Source organism: Lissotriton vulgaris, chromosome 1_1 (genome assembly GCF_964263255.1).
Source record: "Lissotriton vulgaris chromosome 1_1, aLisVul1.2, whole genome shotgun sequence".
NCBI classification, from domain to species: domain Eukaryota; kingdom Metazoa; phylum Chordata; class Amphibia; order Caudata; family Salamandridae; genus Lissotriton; species Lissotriton vulgaris.
Genome location: NC_141685.1, coordinates 802,389,218 through 802,407,742, shown reverse-complemented (window position 1 = coordinate 802,407,742; position 18,525 = coordinate 802,389,218). Strand labels below are relative to the sequence as shown.

The window sequence follows — 18,525 nt, the reverse complement described above, 5'->3', positions numbered from 1 at the left end:
TCCCACCATATTCCCCTATAAACCCACTACCCGCAACAGAACACATTTATCTTTTTATGAAATAATTAAAATTATTTACCAATTAATTAAAATTAATTACCAATTAATTAAAATGAATGATCAATTAATAGAAATTAATTAGCAATTAATTATAAATTATTTATAATTCCTTCTAATTAATAATTAATTAAACATAATTAAATTACTTCCCACCCTCTTTCCCTATAAACCCACAACACGCTACAGAACATACATATCAATTAATCAATAATTTAAATAAATTACCAATTAATTAAATTTATTTACCAATGATTTAAAATTATTTATTAATAACTACTAATTTAATAATTATTTTTTTCATAATTAAATTACTTCCCACCCTATTCCCCTATAAACCCACAACCCGCTACAGAACATCTTTATCAATTAATTAAAATTAATTTATAATCCCTAATAATTAATAATTAATTAAACATAATTAAATTACTTCCCACCCTATTCCCCTATAAACCCACAACCCGCTCCGGTACTAAAACATATAATTTGCTTATAAATAAATGTTTTAATATATTAAATTAATACACATATAATATTATTTATTTTAAATACTTAAATAAAACATATAACACATACATAATAAAAAGCAAAAAAAATATACAAATATCGATATTAGTGTCATCGAAATTAGTGACATCGATATATATGCTATCGATATTACTAACTTCGATATTACTTACATCGATATAAAGAATTTCGATATTACTTACCTTAGGGTCGATATTCTGTCCAACGATATTCTTGACATCGATGTTCTACACCTTCGAAATTTCAAACACGATATTTTGGTAGGTCGATATTTACAACTCGATATTTTGACTGTGTACCCGTGTCAACTACTCAGAAGCGTAGCTAGACGTTGTGCTGCCCATAGTGGTCCCTGCGTTTGCTGCCTGACGGCTGCATGTCTGAGCATCGGGGGTGCTGGCGATTCCAGCAGTTAAGAGGGGGGAGGCCGCCACTCCCAAAACTCGTGCTGCCCAGGGCGAACCGCCCCACCCCCTCCACCCCCCTTGCTACACCACTTCAAGCACTTCACACTAAGTATAAAGGGGGGAGAATTGCATCTCCGATTGTTTAATATCTGATCTGTGAGGAATGCCTGTCTTTGACATAGTCACTTTTATATAAACTGACTATAGCAGTGGTGTTTAACCTGCTGACGTCTGTGGACCACCACTGAATCATTACTGGAATCCAGGGACCCCCACTGAGTCAATATTGGAAGCTGGAGCCCCCTTCTCCCCGCGGCCTAAGCAATGTCTACTGTTGTAACTTTAAAACAACACCCAAAAATGCAAAAAAACACCACACAAATGATCAGATAATGAAATATTTTGCTTATTTACAATCAAGTATAGAAAAGGTTTTCACATTTTCAATTTTGCTTCGTTATTTGCATATACTTTATTAATTTTAATGCATATATTTTAATAATATTTAATTCTGGAACACAGTCGTAGCCCATCTAAGCTGGCCTCGCAGACTCCCAGGGGCAGGGCCGGACTGGCTAAGGGGCGTTTTGGTGTGCTTCGAAATAAACAAAGCAAAACAAATTTTTTCCAGCACAAGCAGGTCCCCATCAACGAAATCAGCCCCCAGCTCGGCAGCATGACACAACACCCGGTAGGCAGTCCGGCCCTGCCCAGGGGTCCTCAGACCACAGCTTAAAAACTGGACTATAGGTTATTAAGTTCAGTTCTCTTAGGTTTTGCTGCTAAATACTAAAACTAAAAGTAGGCTCCCTTTCTAGAAAAGATGTAGAGTTACTGGCATTGCTTGTTACTTGATTCAAGGGTAAAATCCCTTATATAAAAGACAATGAGGGGTAGAGAGGGTTTGCCTTTATCATAAAGAGCAGTTCTGTTTTCTTGTTTCATAAATCATTGCATGAAAAGAGTGTTTAGAGCTGAACTAAAAGACATATTGCTAAGCGAAATTTTATAATGCATTTTACCTACTTTTTAGGTTTTGCCTAGCCAATGCGTACGAAGTACGCATGTGCTAGGAAAAAGCTAATGAGTATAGTATGGGGGCTGGGAATCCGCCCCCGTCTTTCATTGGCTAGCTCCATAAATGGAGGCTAGCCATTGGAAGACACGTTTGTCCGTCAATGCAGGACCAGATTCGGGGGCGTTCCCGAGAATTTTTGGCTTTTGGCGACGTCAGCCGAAAGCCAGTTCTCGGGAACGCCCCCGAGTCTGTTCCGGCATTGACGGCACCCGCCCTCAATACAGTTGCCCCGTCCCTTGCCGATTTTTTTGAGCCCCCTGGCAGGTGCCCACCCTGCCAGGGACAATGCCGCCTTTGAGCGAGTGCCACCTCGCTTTATATTTTAATTGAAGCCGGTGCCCACCCGGCATTGCCCCGTGTTTACACCACCGCCGGCCCGGTGGGAGATTAGGAGGCGCTGTCCGGCCTCCCGACCCCAGGGCCGCGCTGCGATTGGCCGTGACCCGGAAGTCAGGCAGGCCGGGGGCGGGACAAGCGGAAGTGCCGGAGAAGAAGAGCTCCAGCGCAAGGAGAAGAAGCCGCCTGCCGTGTCCTTCCCTGGGCTCCCAAGTGAAGGGGGAGCCCCGGAGTTCTGGCCAGTCTGGAGGGAGGAGCGGGAGTCCTCCAGCCCCTGGCCGCCCTGTGTTGCGTAGGTGCGTCACCAACTTTGAGGGGGGCAAGCCAGGCTCGTCTGAGCTGCCGCAGTAAGGTAAAGGTAAGCTGTTGGGGGGGGGGGGGGGGCAGGGGTGTTCTGCAACCCTGGCGACATGCTCACCTGCTGCCCCTGTCGCCGTGGGCCTCTGTGGCGAGCTGGCCGCACCCACATCCTCTATCAGCAGCAGTGTGCGGTGGCTTCAGTAGGTCCTGACAGGTGGCTTCGGGCAGACGTTTCAGCTGCTGAGGGTTAGGGAGGGTGGTTCTGTCGTCCACCTCCCTCCTCCCCTAATCCCCCCCCTCCCCATCCGAATTGGAAAATGTTTTGTTTCTTATGTTTTAACAAGGCCGAGCTGTTTATGTCCGCCTGGTTCCGTCGCGCGAGGGCCGGCGCTTCACGCCACCTTCCTCTCTTTGCGGCATAGTAAGGGAACCACCTGTTAGTGCGACCTCGACTGCCCCGCATATGCATAATGGGGATTGGATGTGAGTGCGCACAGCCGTGGCACCGCCAAGTCCTGTAAGGTGTACACGGTGTGCTGTCAGCCACTTATAAAGGCCTGTGGGGTGCACACAGACACGTCCTATAAATTGCACACACTGCACTGCTTTATTCAGCTTACCAAGGTACCTGTATGCACATGGGAAATGACCTGCAGCGCACACGCAGCAAATCGTGGCGCGGATGTCTGGAGAATGTTCACGTGCGTCTACTACAGACAATACGTTGTTCAAGTATCTATAGTGTACGTGTAGCACTCTTGCTGTCAGACACAGCGTCCATTTATAAAGCAAGTTTGCATAGTGCGCGTAATGCACATTGTTAATGATACTGTTAATTACTAGCCAGACGCTGAGCAGATCCAGGCAGAATATTCGCACCTTTCTATTACGTGCAGGAATCTATACCTCGTAGGATGGGACATACGTATACTAGAATCATAGAACAAAAAATCCACCCCATAATACATATTAAATTCAAATATCAGCTTCGCCAATGGTGAATGTATATATGTGTGTGTTTATCCCATACAACCTCAGTGTACGTCTATGCTGTAAAGACACGAACCACAACTCACTGTTTTGTAGTGGATGAGTGGGCGGATGGATGAGTGAGCGGACGGATGAGTAGGTGGAAGGATGAGTGGATGGATGAGTGGGTGGATGGATGGATGAGTAGGTGGAAGGATGAGTGGATGGATGAGTAGGTGGAAGGATGAGCGGGCAGATGGGTGGGTGGAAGGATGAGCAGATGGATGAGTGAGAGGATGGATGAGCGGGTGGAAGGATGAGCAGATTGATGAGTGGGCGGATGGATGTGTGAGCGGATGGATGAATAGGTGGAAGGATGAGTGGATGGATGAGTAGGTGGGCAGCTGGAGGGAGGGACGAGGGAGCGGATGTATGATGAGGTCGGCGGGCGCCTGCTTTGATAGATGAGTGGGTACCGGAATGGACAAGTGGGCAGCTGGGTGGGTGAATGAAGAGATTGGCAAGCGCATGCGTAGATAGATGAGCGGGTTGATCAGTGGCTGGGTGTTCAGATGGGTTAGATGAGTGGTTGAATTTGCTTTTGTAAATGACAATGCCATTTATGTTAAAAAAAATAAAATCAAAATAATGTCAAGAGCAATGCCAATAGCTCTAACTTTAACAAAGGCAAAACCATTGCATTGTAAATGCTTGTTTGCTCTAGGCGTGCATATCTACAACTTAAGCTCCAGGGAAAGTAGTTCCTCAGTCCGGCCCTAATGAGTTCTATGATTGCTATCCATGGTTTGCAAAATATTCTGGCTGTAACTTTTCACTATAAAATTGGAATCAACGCTTTTTAGTGGTTTCAAGATAAAAAAACAGATAGCCAACATTAACCGGTTTCAAAGTTGCAAGTAAATCACTCTTAGAGTGCCAGCTAGCATTCATAAGGAACAATTGCCACTGTGCAAGGAAAAACTGTTCGAGAACAGGAAAAGCATGAAACGCCACAAAACATTACAGGAAAATTAAAGGGCTACATTGATGACTTCATGAAAAAATTGCAAAACCCTGGAAATGATGAATGTTTTTTAAACAGTATGAGCTGATTACATTTTTAAACGTATACTACCTTCAGCTATCTCAAAAGGAACTTCCTACCAAATTGGAGTGCTGATTGCAATTTCTACTTTTTAACCAGGGAGATGTAAAGGCATGCTATCCAGCTTGTGTGTGTTTTTGGGTGGTTGAAGTTTTAGGGGTAGATTTTCAAACATTTTGCGCTGGGTTAGGGCCACCAAAGTAACGCTACCCAGCACAAAATATTTGTTTACCTAATTATTTGCCAGCACAAAACGTTTTTTGCGTTGGAAAGTACCCTACAAGTAACACAAAGCAGCACGAAGTATTGATTTGTGTTTCTTATCGCCAAGGGGGCAGTACTTGAATGGTACATTTGCGTTCCCATGCAACCACCCATGCCTTTTGACACAAACCCTATCTACAAACAATTGTAGACAGCGTTTAGCACCAAAAGTTAATTCCATCCGAAAGGAGGTATTAAGAGGAGAAATGCTTCATTTCTCCTTTCTTTTCCAACTTTGCATACGTGCTGCACTGTCCAGCACACATACGAACTGGGAAAAGTGTTTGAACTTATCTAGGCATAGTATTTTGTACAGGAAGGGTAACCTTCCTGTACAAAACCTATGCTAGACTCAGGCATGGACCTTAGTGCTATGGCGCTAAGGTGTGTGCCTGGCGCACACCAGCTGAAATCAGTTCCGGCGTTAGGAAGAGGGGAGAAGAGAACCATATCTCTGTAGATATGGCACTCTCCTGCTCCCTCCCTGTTACAAAACGCAGCACAGCATTTTTAGCTGCTGCACTGCGTTGAGTGACTTCTTTGAAAATCTGGCCCTTGGTGTTTTCTCCAAGCAAAAATCAAGATCTACAAGTTGTATGTGTGCTGTGTGTGGGCAGATGTCCGCATGAAAGTTGCATATGCTATATGGCCTCACAAATGAACATGTGTTTCACATTATGCCCATTCTATTTCTAAAGTCATGCAGTGAACATTGCTAATGCAGCGCAGGTGACCGTGGCACACATTCAGTTCCATAGATCTCGCAGCACATCTTCGCTCGAACCAAGTCTCCCATAAGAGAAAATGATGCCAATGACATAAGCAGAAGGAAGAAGGAAATCACACCTGTTAGTGGTGAACCAATAATGTGGACCTGCGCAAGATAACGCTCACATAATACAAATTATGCACAGCCCTGCTCACACACACATGTAACAGTTCAAGATGGTAGCTTGTTGAATAGCGCATCAACTGCCTTGCTCCACTTTATATGGGTGATAACATTATTGCTGAATGGCTGGAAGTTGAAATCTGATTGTTTCCTTACTGATCTATGTCTCTGATAGGCCAGTGATGAACCATAAGAATCAGTCTATTTTCCAGCAAGTCAAACATGTGACTGACCCATCCCCAACTTAGCTTTTCAGAGGCTGACACAAGGCTGTCTCTGTTCCAGCTCAAATGAGATGTAAAACTCTAACAAGTGACTAACTCTTTCCTATTCCAGTGATCACTGGAATTAACCTTTCCCCAGCTCTTTTGAAGTTAAAAAAGAAATGAGTGTAAGGGGCCAAAGATTTCCCGAGGATCAGTCCGCCAATGATGTTGAATAAAGGAGTTGCTTAGTACCTAGGCTGACTATGAAAACATAGTAGATGGGAGAGGCTTTTACATAGGTCTCATCAAAACCACATAAGGTTATGGGAGGAATTCTTGCCATAAGTCTAACCACTGGCAGTTGTTCGGGGTAGCATTTAAAACCCATGGGGCTTGGGTGTTTTGATGTCATCAACGATATCCTCAATGGTGTTACTCGAGATGGCATCAGTGATGCCATCAGTGATGTCACTGAACATTTCATCAGTGGTGTAGTATGTGAGGTCGTAAGCAGTGCATGGAGGAAGAGCAAGTTATAGTTAGCTCAGCAGACTATAACAGGTGTATTTCAGTAGTTTTTTTTTATTAAACCCATATTTTAATATATTTATTACAAGGCCTAATTAGAATCCCAAATACAAGATGGCATGTACTTGAATGACTGTGCTTTTCACATATTGGATGGCTGATCTAGGTCAAGGTCGTAGAACCCTTTAGCTTGGTATTCACATCACTTTCCACTTAGACTTTTGCTCTGGACCTTTTGTAACTTCACTCGCAGTTTTGACTGTTACGAGGGCATTTTCAGTCCACCTTCTCCCCATTTATTCACCTCCAGGATAAATACTTACCTTACTTTGAGTGATAAAAACATTGATTAAAGCGAGAAACTACATGAATAATAAATTACATTTTGACCCACCATTATTGGCATCAAAACCTACCGAACGTCTTCAGCCTTGATAAAGTCTGAGAGGGGGAAACAAGTGGATTCTGCTCTATTCTTCTTGGCTGTTCATCTTTTTACATCAACAATGGTGAAAACGGACAGCTCCTGAAAAGGAAAAAAAAATATTACTACTCAATCACAAGTATTAGAGAGATTTTTTTACTGATATTCAAACAACTGTATACCTAGGCTTGGTGTGTGCTCCAACCGTTTTGCTTCAAACTATAACGTAACTTTAACCTTTGGTATGCTCAGTGAATGATCAAATTTTTTTTAATTAGTGGCACTGCCTGAGTTCCGTAGGCCTCCCATCGGAAGGAACAACTGTCTAAATATCTCCATTTAATTAAGCTTAATTTCCCAACAACAGCTTTACATCAAATCACAAAAGCACAATTTCTGAATAAAAATCTAGCTTTTTGCCAAAATTGATTTAATGCTATTCAGTTATTTTTTCTAAAATGTTTTTTTAAAATGCCTATGGGGAACAGCAAAGGGAAAATATGTGTTTTGGGACCCTCTTTTTTCTTGGCTCCTGCTTGTCAGTTCAACCTGAAACTGTCTAGGAAAGAGCTAAGGTGGATGAGCATTATTTGTAAAAGTTTCATGAAGATTCATTAAACTGCGCCAAATTTATTAGCATAGAAAAAAGCGCTCTTCCTATGGAAACTCTGATCTAAAAATAACTACACAGTTCTCAATGGGAATTTCACCTTTTCATTAAGCGCATCATACCATCTCCTCTTATAGACAGCCCATTGCAAAGCCAGGCCAAGCTAAAAAGCAATTGCTGAAACGACTAATATGACAATTAGAGAAGCAAAGGTGAGCAATTTTAACAATGTTATTATATCATTAGAAGATATTTGTACCCTATACATCCTATTGCTTGAAAGCATAAAGGAAGGGGGGGCATATTAGCAAAAACTTTGTTAAAATTATCGCAGTTTTAGAGGCAGGAACTGCAGCTAAAACGGCGATAATGGGCTTGCTAATATGCGTTATAGAATTCCAATTGAAGCCGAGGTTAGATGTGCAGGACATCTAACCTGGGCTTCTATTGAAAATCTATACCGCATTTTAGAAAGCCTATTATCGCTATTTTAGCGGCAGTTTCCTGCTGCTAAAACAGCGATAATTTTAACAAGGTTCTTACTAATATGCCCTGTGGTTTTCAGACACCACCCTCCATGAGGCATTATCTACAGTTATAAAAGGGTACTACCCTGACTGCTGACATAAGGATATGTATGGTTTAGTAAAACAGTTAATATTTTCAAACACACTGACTACAACACATAGGTTGATACTAATCACACAAATGAATGAGCAGTGATAGGTTTGACCCTAGGTTAAAATGGATGAGTACCACTCTCTCAATCCATTAATGTTTTTCATCTTACCACAGGAGACATAAATAAATCATTTACCGTCTACTTTACTCTTAATCTCACTCTTGAAGCTTCTTTCACATTCCTTTCTTAGTTAGTTTTTTATAATCTTTAAATTCCCACTTCTGTTCCTCTTTTCTGTCTTTCTTCCTCTTACTCTGGGCCACAATCTGGTAATGACAAACCAGGTTGCAAAATTGAGTGCTGGCTCCCTCCCACCAGCAACAATTAAGCACCATGCTTCTGTGTTTTTGAGAGCCTGCTGAGTAGTCTTTTCGCAAATGCTACCATCATTGAATGCCTGACATGTTACAGGCTCTTGCCCCGCCCTATTGGTTGGGAGGGCTTATTTCGAACTGAGTATTGCGTAGACTGAAACCCCTGAGAGTTGGATGTGAACCTAACTTTCTCCCAACCATACTCATCTTTGCAAGATTGTCACATGAATGACTCTTCGACACAGCATTTGTCAGCTTTGAAATCTTAATGTTCACCTGATTCTAATCAAGGTAGATCCAGGGAGGCTGGATCAAAACCAGATTTTCAGGATAACCACTGACTATGTAAATGAGCGCAACTTAGTTTTATTGGAGGTAATTCTATCCTATGTGACTATCCTGAAAATGTGGCGTGGATCCTGTCTTCCTCTGTCTGTTGGATACTCCGTCCAACAAGGGCATGCTAATTTCCCTTCAATCTTTCATTGCTCTTCTAAACCCGCCCTCCCTCCCAACCCCCAGCACCTCCACCTCTTGATATCCAGGACACCAGGCATATGCAACTGGGAGTGCCAACCAGGTTATTACAGAAATATCAGAACACCTGCTCATTCTATAGACATTTCAAGAACCCGTGGAGCACCAAGACAAGATCTGACTCCTTTGATGAAAACAATGCTTTGAGGTGTCAGCAATGACGCACTCAGTGAGACACATAATTAAATCAGTGTGTGCAAGAACCCCTTTGTGAAAAATGTGTCAGAAAGCTCAGCTTCCTGTATCCAGAAGCATCGCAGGGTTAATGGTTTATTTATCAGAAATCAGATAAAGAAAAAAATCTCAGGCAATACTAAAAGTATTAAGATAGGAGTTTTCAGATTTGAGAAAAGAGCTGGAGTTTTTTGCAGGGATTTCAACTACAGCCTTTGTGGGTGTTTGCTGACTTAATTGTAAAATGTCTGGGTCCCAGTGAGAGGATGAGATGTGAGTTAAGGAAGTCTGAGAGCCCACACTATGGGCTGTAAATGAGGGAGGGTAGCCTCAGAGCACTACTTAGGGACTACATATGAGGCAAGGAAGCCTAAACGCATTCTCTGTGGTGTAATGTAAGGTCACCTGGGTGTGCAGCCTGTAGGCAAGGTATGAGGAAAGGGTGCTTATGTGGACTGCCTATGGGCCAGTGATGAAATTATGCCAGTGGTTAAGGATGGTAAGCACACAGTGGTGTAGCAAGCGTACCATGGGCTCTAACGGTAGCAAGGACATTGGGCCTCCCATACTCGGGTTGGATTGAGAAAAACAGCCACCAACTGGGGTGAAGTGGTCTCCCACTCCCCTGGGCCCAGGTGCCACTGCACCTACTGCACTATTGAAAGCTATGTCCCTGGAGGTGGGACCTGGTCCTACCTCCACATTTGTGCAGATAGGAGTGCAAAATGTGCAGACAGGCTTGGCCTTCAGCCAAAATACGCCAGTAGTGGTATAGGAGCATCATCATCTGAAGATAGGCGAGGATCATAACAGTTAGCCCAGCCCAGACAAAGTTAGATTTGTTTAAATGTTGCTAATTATTATAGTCTTCTCGGAATGACAGTTATGCTTGCCTCTAAAAAATCTCTATGCAGACACACACTTGAGGCAGGATGGCTGAAACTCACAGCATGGAAGGCGGGTAACTAATCTTAACGAAGAAACAGCACTAGCAATATATATGCAGTGATGACGATGCAGTCATGCATTCAGATGTCGGATATCAAGCATGAGAAACAATTCAGGAATAATGCAGTGGTGTAGCTTGGGTGTCATGGGCTCTAATGCAAGCAGGAAAAATCTCCGCCACCTACACTCCCCCTCCTTTCCAGTATCCCCTCCTCTCCCAGGGTAGTATAAAAATATAGACATAACAAGAGTCCAATTGGCCCCTCACGCCTCTGGACCCCAGTGCCACTCCACCTTCTGCACTAACGATAGCAGCTCCCCTGCTTACAGATCTCCAAGTTCCTCTTCCTCATCCTGACTTTCCTTCTCTCCTCCCCATATCCACCCCTCTCTCCTCTTATACTTTCTCCCTCTCATTCTCCTCTTTCCCATTTGTCTCTCGCTCCCCCCTTCTGTCTCTCACTCATTCTCATCACCTTCCTCCCTTCTCTCTGACATCTTTCTTTCGAGCCCTCTTCTCTCCCATTTGCCCTTTAGCTCATCGTTTCCTTTCTTTCTCTTCCTTTTCTCCTTCTCTCATTGTGTTTGTTTTTCTTCTTCTGTGTTTTACCTTCTCCTTTTCTTTAATCCCTACCCTCACTTTTCATAACTTCACCCTTATCCCTTACTCAACCCACCCTCCCTAAAGTGTAAACACAGAGAAAGGTCCCAGGAAGGCTTTGTAATTAAACAATTCTAACTATGTAGCTGCTAGAATAACAGCAGCCAGGCCAGTGCAGACTGAGCCCCTCCCACCTTTTGGCCCCGGTAACACGTCACCGGTTGAACCACTGACAGCTATGAACCTGTGGACAGGGCACTCATTTTTGGGACAGGTACCTGATTGATATCACCAGTCTTTGCCCTAGAATGACAGAGAATTGTAGATAAAAGAGAAAGGAGGAAGTTAGAGGTACTATAACATTGACAAATTGAGAAAAGAGGGATGAAAAACAACCTGCAGGAATGAGATAAAGAATGTGTCTGGAGCTTGGAAGTAAGAGACGTGAGGTGGAATCGAGACTATGCAACAATGGTATTGAGCAACTTCAGTATTCAGCAGCTCTGGACCCCCCAAAAAAACCTTCAGCCCCAGTACTCTTTTTTTGTTTTTTACAAGTGATGCACTGCTCAGGGTCCTTATTTGCAAGCACAGCCCACACACAGTGCTGTCACAAATATTAAAAATGAAAGCAGAGGGCAGGCAAATCTCTCCCATGGAGGTGTGCATGAAGAAAAGGGGAATGGAACCATTAGAAGCGTAGATAAAATGGGGAAATTAAGGGACGGTCAGCTCAGTAAGGGGGAACCATATGCAAGATTAAGAACAAAGAAAATAAAGAAGAAAAAGAACAGCTAAATTAGTGACAAATAAATAGTGTTATAAAAAAGAACGCGTAAAAAAATTGACATGGGCATTCTACACCAATCATTCAACCATCCTACAAATGCACGTCCCATATTTCCTCCATGGAACTCATCAGTCCGATATTCCCCTCTTTATCCTCTACAATTTATTGTACCCATTTCCTTCTTCCTAACCTTCCTTCTCTTCCTTTTGAGTATTTCCCGTACCCATCCCAACCTCCACTTCATGCTCCGTTCTCTCTATCCCTAACTCCTTCATTCCTCCTAAATTCATTTCTACTTTTCTCCCATCACCCTTCTTCCAACCTTTCCTTCCATTTTTCCATCCACTTCCTTCTGCCACTCTTCTTCTGTTTCTCTCCACCTCACCCTCGTTTCCTCTCTACTAAATCACATGTGCACTAATATCATCTTTATTTCCCTTCGGTTCTATTCTTCTTCCCTTCTCCTTACATCTACGCCCATTCATCTTTTGCCCAGTCTCCCAATATGCCGCCTCTTACTTCAATGTTTTCCCTCCCTGCTCCATCTTTTCCACTCCACGTTCCTTTCACTACCCTTCCTCCAGTCCCCATTGCCTTACTTTCCTGTAGCTGTCGCCTAACTCCACCTCCCCTCTCCCTTCATTGTATCTTTTCTTTGTCTTCCGCTGCGCCTCTGAAGCCGCCACTTCCCGCCTTTTTGCCCCATTGATGGAGCCTTCGTGTGCATCGTGCACCGACTACCCTCTGGCTTTAGGGAGCTAATGGCTGGGCCATACACCTCTCGCCCTCATCCTTCTGCTCCGTATCTCTAGCCTGCCCTTTGTTTCTCACGTCACTCTCCTCAGCACGTTCCGTCACGTGCCCAGGACTTTGATGGCGCTTCCCGCTCATTATCAGGCGCGGAGCGAGACAGCTGCGCTCAAGGCTCTGCGCGTGGACCGTCTTTGTCATGTTTCATCGCAATCATGTCAGGCGCGCCTCGGACCACCTCAGGGCCTTCCCACTTAACCCAGACAGTGCGCTTCCTGTCAGATGCAAATTACACATCCGCCGCGGTATGGGCGACTTTGTATTCCGTGCCACCTCCCGGCACCAAGCAGGCTGAAGAGGCACTGAATGGAAATTAGACAGTGGAGAGAGCGCCTCACAACCACACATAATGAGGCTCGTAACAAAAAAACGCTACCAGGGCTCGGTGACAGCACAAAGCGTGCAGATAAGCTCTCTGCAAGACCACCAAACGCCAAGGGAACGATGCAATAGAAAAGAAGTTTCCAGAGTTGGGAGCCCATATCAGCCAACATTTTTTTTGTTTTTTGTTTTGATGAGGGCTAATAAACCAGTCCCTTGTTGTTGAAAAAGGAAGAGGATGCTAAAACAAGAAAGCATAGAGATTAATCAATTTAAGGTCCACAGACGTGCACTCAACATCAACCATTGCAAGAAGTAGTAAGCCCAAGTATTCTAGTGAAGTCAATTTTATTTGATTAACCTCCCTGAAAAGGACTGCTGTATTGGATTATACTGGTGTTTAGTTAGCAGAAACCTAATCAAGGAGTTAAGTGTCTTGCATGGCAATAGCAAAGGATAGGAATTGTGCCTGGAAAAGTGAATCATGGATTCAAGACAGTGGATAATTGTAAGAATTTTTTTTTTGTTGCCAGATCAGAGGGCTTGAAGGATTCATATTGATGTTCTTAGAGGTGCTTATTGACACAATGAATCTTTAGCTTCTTTCTGATTCCCTACCAGTGCTTTAAATGGGAAAAAATAAGTGCAGGCACTCATTAATATGAGCAAGAGATGTGGCAAGTGGGCGGGGCTAGGGGCGGAAATAAGGGCAAGATATGATGATACATAATGACATCTGTACTAGTTGCAGCACACATCAAAACACATGAGAAATGAGTTTATATAAACAAAATAGGTTAGCTCATTACACAAAATGAAAGTCAAACTGGATGATATGTTAACAGCTCCTTGTTTTGTAATATTTGCTGCTTCTTAATGCCATACTGTTATTTGTTGTTTGGCACAATACTATATACTCTCAAGCGAGCGCGCGCACACACACACATACACACACATAGAAACAAGCAGACATGTACACAAAAGCCTTCCTCACTTTCCCTTTAAAATATCTCCTGAGAGTGTCCTGATTCTCTTCCTCTTTCTCTCACTTTTCTCACACACAAAAACCGGCACACACAAGTTGGTAAGCACACAGACATAAGCAAATACTCTCACAAAAAAATCTCAGGTGGGATTTAAGCCATTTTAAACTCATTGCCTCCCACAGGTTTCTAAATTGCCACTGTCAGTGTGCAGCCTACATACCTGCGATTGCCCTAATGCACACAATAGTGGGAATGTGATTAACAGCATAAGACCTAAATATGCTCTCCACTGTTAAATACAGTGTTATGGTGAACAAGGACATCATTTACACACCTGATGGAGTGCAGTGGGGGGGTTAGGCTAAATCACTTTCAGCAAAAGTGAATGATTGTTGTGTCCCTGATCAATGGTGCAGGGTCTGTCTAGACCTTGCACTGCTAATCACAGCATGACGCAAAGCAAGTCCTCTCAGACCCCTGCAGTCTCAAGGCATTTAAGTGGACGCTACTGCAATCTACAGCAGGGTTTCTGCAAAAAGCTACTGCACTTAGAAGCTCCTGGAAGCACAGCGGCATCTACCCTGTGCTAGAAGAAATACCTAATCGGTGCCTGCAGTGCCGTCTATTAGTGTACTGGTATCTCTCCCTGGCTAAAGAGAAGTGCCGGTACTGACGGCCAGAAAAGTCAGAAGTGCCAGTACTCAGAACTGGTGAGTACTGGCTCATTTAAAGCACTGTTCCCGACAGTAAAGGAGGAAGCTGATATGTGGAAGGATGCTATTTGATCCTCGGTGCATAGATGTAGAACTTACTCAACACATAGTTTTGAATTTTTGCACTTTTGTGATCATTTCGGGTCTAGTCAATGCTTTGCTTTTGTGTTGCACTTGCTGTATCAGGGATGAACTTTTCTGCCAAACATACTGGTGTTCTTATTCTCGCTGCTTTGTAGTTGATGGTGTGCATTGGGAAGATGATGCTTACATAGGGGAAATAGCCACTATAACACGGGCATCACATCGCGATGCCCTTACAACCCAGTCGTTACAACAACTGCGTTGTTACCACGCACTGCCATTACTGCGCAAGTCATTATATCGACTTGAAGTAGATGGCGTGCTAACATTAGAAATAGTATAGTTTACTATTTCAACACCTTCCCTACTGTTACAGGGGCTGGAATTGAAATAGTAAATTATACATTTCTAACGTCCGCCGACATCTACTGCAAGTCGATGTAGTGACTTGTGTAGTAATGGCTTTGCGTGGTAACAACGTGGTCGTTGTAACAACCGTGTTGTTATGGCACCCGTTGTGATGACTCGCATTGTTACAAGACATATTCCATAGAGAAACAGCCAGCACAATGCGAGCATCACATCCCGATGCCCTTACAACACAGTTGTTACAACGACCCGTATTGTTACCATGCACTGCCGATACTACGCAGGTCATTACATCGACTTGCAGTAAATGGCGTGCTAACATTAGAAATAGTATAGTTTACTATTCCAACACTTCCCCATTGTTAAGTAGGCTGGACTTGGAATAGTAAATGATAAATTTCAAATGTCAGCATGCCATCTACTGCAAGTCGATGTAGTGACTTGCATAGTAATGGCTTTGCGTGGTAACAACGCAGTCGTTGTAACGACCGCGTTGTTATGTTACGCGTTGTCATGACTTGCTTTAACGAGTCATATTCTTACATAGAAGCACCATCAGTGCAGATTGCTGATGTAAGGAGCTAGGTGGTTGTATTCTCTAAATTGATTGTTGAATCAGTGAGTAACACATTGGGGTGTTAGCCAGTGGTAGAGGCTTCTCAAGTGGTACCACGGTTAGTAGCTGGTGTGAAACTTTCAAATCCAGTTGGGATAGAATATGCCAAAAAAAAGTAACCTTAGACAGTGGTGGCTGGTGACCCGGTGATTTATTTATGTCTGAGAGTGGTAGAGAATAACTAACAGGCACAAATTTCGTACAGCGAGTGAATGACATGTAATTGCTATACTGGGACTCACTCTGCCACTGGAAACATTTAGTAAAAATGGGGCTCAATGGTGCATTTTATAATGTCATTTCAACATAAACTGACTGCTAAGTCATAGGATCTGAAGAGATACTCGTGAATTTTTCCTATATGTACTTGGAGGGCATGTTGCGGAAAATGAAAGTTTCTCATCTCTCAGACGCTGGATAGCAAAGGTAAACCAGCGTACTAGCTCATGTATCAGAGATAGTGCTACGAATCTTTTCAGGCTCAGACCTCAAAGTCAGAACAGCCATGATGCAAAAGTCATAACAATAGCCACCAAATAAAAAAACGTCAGCAATAAGTCTCACACATTTAGCCTGAATTGCATTCGTTTTCTGGAACTATAGACGTTGATATAAAATCAAGTTTTTCATGTTAGATAAAAAATTTCTTATGTCCTAAAAAGTACACGATTTGTCATTGGAAAAATACTGTTGTGTCCTGTTGTCCTAATATTGTATTTTAAGTACAAGCTAAATGCAAGTATGGTCCCTAAATATCAGTGTGTCACACATGGGCAGATTCTGACCAGTAGACATATCATCGTCACATGAATGGGATGTCTATTACTTGCCAAAGATTTCAAGGCACCATTATGTAATGGGTGGGCACCATCGTGCCATGGATGCCGAATATCTTCCAAGAGTTACCACCAATGTGATAGGATGAGCATCACGTCGGGCCGGAACCATCATAGCAGTGATGCCCAAAATTTGTCATGGATATCCACTTTTTTGCAAGTGTTAGCATTATGCCATGCATGGATCACCAATATGCCAAGATTTAGAGCCATAATAACGGGGAAAGGGTGGGGCTGTATCAACATCACTTTCAATTCACAATAGAATTGGGGGTCATAGATACAACTTGGAAAACAACCCAAAAATGAGGACTCATTTGAAAAAACAGCATGTAGCAATATGTGACAGTTTGGCAGGACCTCCAAGACCAACTGCACTTCTCCTATTCTACTGAGATACAAACTATGGTGCAATCGAGACACACTGGAGCAACCAGAGTCAGAATGGATGCAGTTCAATACCTTAGATACTTACAGATGCAACACATTTTTAAAGGCTATGGTCGCCTGCTGAAAGACCTGCCAAAGGAATCCCCGCTTGAATATAAGGTACTTTTGTCCCCCCCACTCACACATGCCATCTCTTTAGCGTATATCACTCTGCCGTCTCCTAGTCTCCCCGACTTGACCCCTGTTAGGGACGGCTGGTAATGAGACCTGAGAATACTGGAGGACGATGCCTGGGGTGAGGCCTGTCGCTACCCACAATAGGTGGCGGAAACTCTCCCATGGAGTGCATTTCACAAGGGAACACATACATAGAATGGGGAAGTGTGACTGCCTGAGAGGGTGTGGTCTGAGAGGTACACTGCTCGGTACACTGTGGGAAGGCCCGCTTATACAGAAATATTGTAAGCGAGTAGAGTCGCGTCTAACGTAGGTGATAGAGATCCGTATTTAGTTTAACCCTCAGCTGGTGGAGTTGGGTACACGGGGAGCAGACTGTGGAGAGATATGATCTGCTCTTCTGCAACGTGACCCTGGTGGTGGCGAGGAGAGACATATCCAGGCGCTGGGGAAGCCCGGCCCAACCAACGCTATGGGAGTGCAGATCGAATCTCAGTTGGTGCATGAGAGCGGAGGAGCAGGTATATAGATCTAGGGATGTCCCCACTAGTTTGAAAGGAACTGGAACCCTTGGCGGAATGTAGAGAAATGTGATTGAGGGGAAACGATCTCCAGAGAGAGTCCCTGGGGTCCCCGTGATTTGGATGGGTTGGATATGGTGGCTGGGCAGAGTCATCATGGGAATCTGCATCTCTAAGTGGAATAAATGGGAAACCTTATCTGATGGTGGCAATTGTCAGTGGCGTGGCTTGGAAATCTGGGTGCGATACGTTTTAATTTGCAATACTGCCGTCTGTCGGGGTATGAAGAAGGGGGGGGTGGGACAGTTGGGGAGGGGAGTTAATGGTATATTTTGTTATGGTGGCAAGTGGACAGAGTCTGGTCAAATGTCCTTTAAAAAAATCCTGATGCACTGTGTGTATTGTGTTGATAAATGCCAATAAACAGAGGTTTTTTAAGAACAAGGATGCAGTGTTTTAGCTCCTGGTTGAATAATGACACTGTCTGCAGCCTTCCAGCCCTCATTAATATGTCGTTTCACTTGAGGTATAATTTAGCCTATTCATTTCTGTTCATAGTTTGCTCATACTTGTGTGTTTCTGATTTAAAACAGAAAGGGAAATATTCCACAACGCAAAAGCAACTAAGGACTAGAAATACTGCTCTACATCTTTGAATTGAGATTACTTCAGCTCTCTGTTGCTCAGCTCTCTTATTCTCTTCTTGTTCTTCATCTAGGTCTTTCTCTTTTCTCGACCGACCTTCTTTTCTCCTTCTGTTCCCTCTTCTCTCTCCTTTTATAGATCTCCCACTTTCTACTCCATATCTCCATCTTTTTACGTTTAAAGAAGCTTTATTAGAATTTGTTGCATTAGTACAGACTTTTCTTTCAAAATGAAAACATTACCTAGATGTACAAAAAAAATAGGGTTTTTATAGGTTTGCAGTATATCTTCTATATCTCTGTCTTCA

At 43.3% G+C, this 18,525-nt stretch overlaps 1 protein-coding gene across 2 annotated transcripts in view; it reads right to left on the bottom strand.

Annotated features, from left to right (window-relative positions):
* Positions 1–18,525, bottom strand: part of TNR (tenascin R) — a 761,475-nt gene that overhangs the window by 489,349 nt on the left and 253,601 nt on the right. For both annotated transcript variants that reach the window (XM_086956605.1, XM_086956613.1), the window contains exon 2: positions 7,087–7,196. The gene's annotated coding sequence lies outside the window, so the exon portion shown is untranslated. The remainder of the gene's footprint in view (positions 1–7,086; positions 7,197–18,525) is intronic.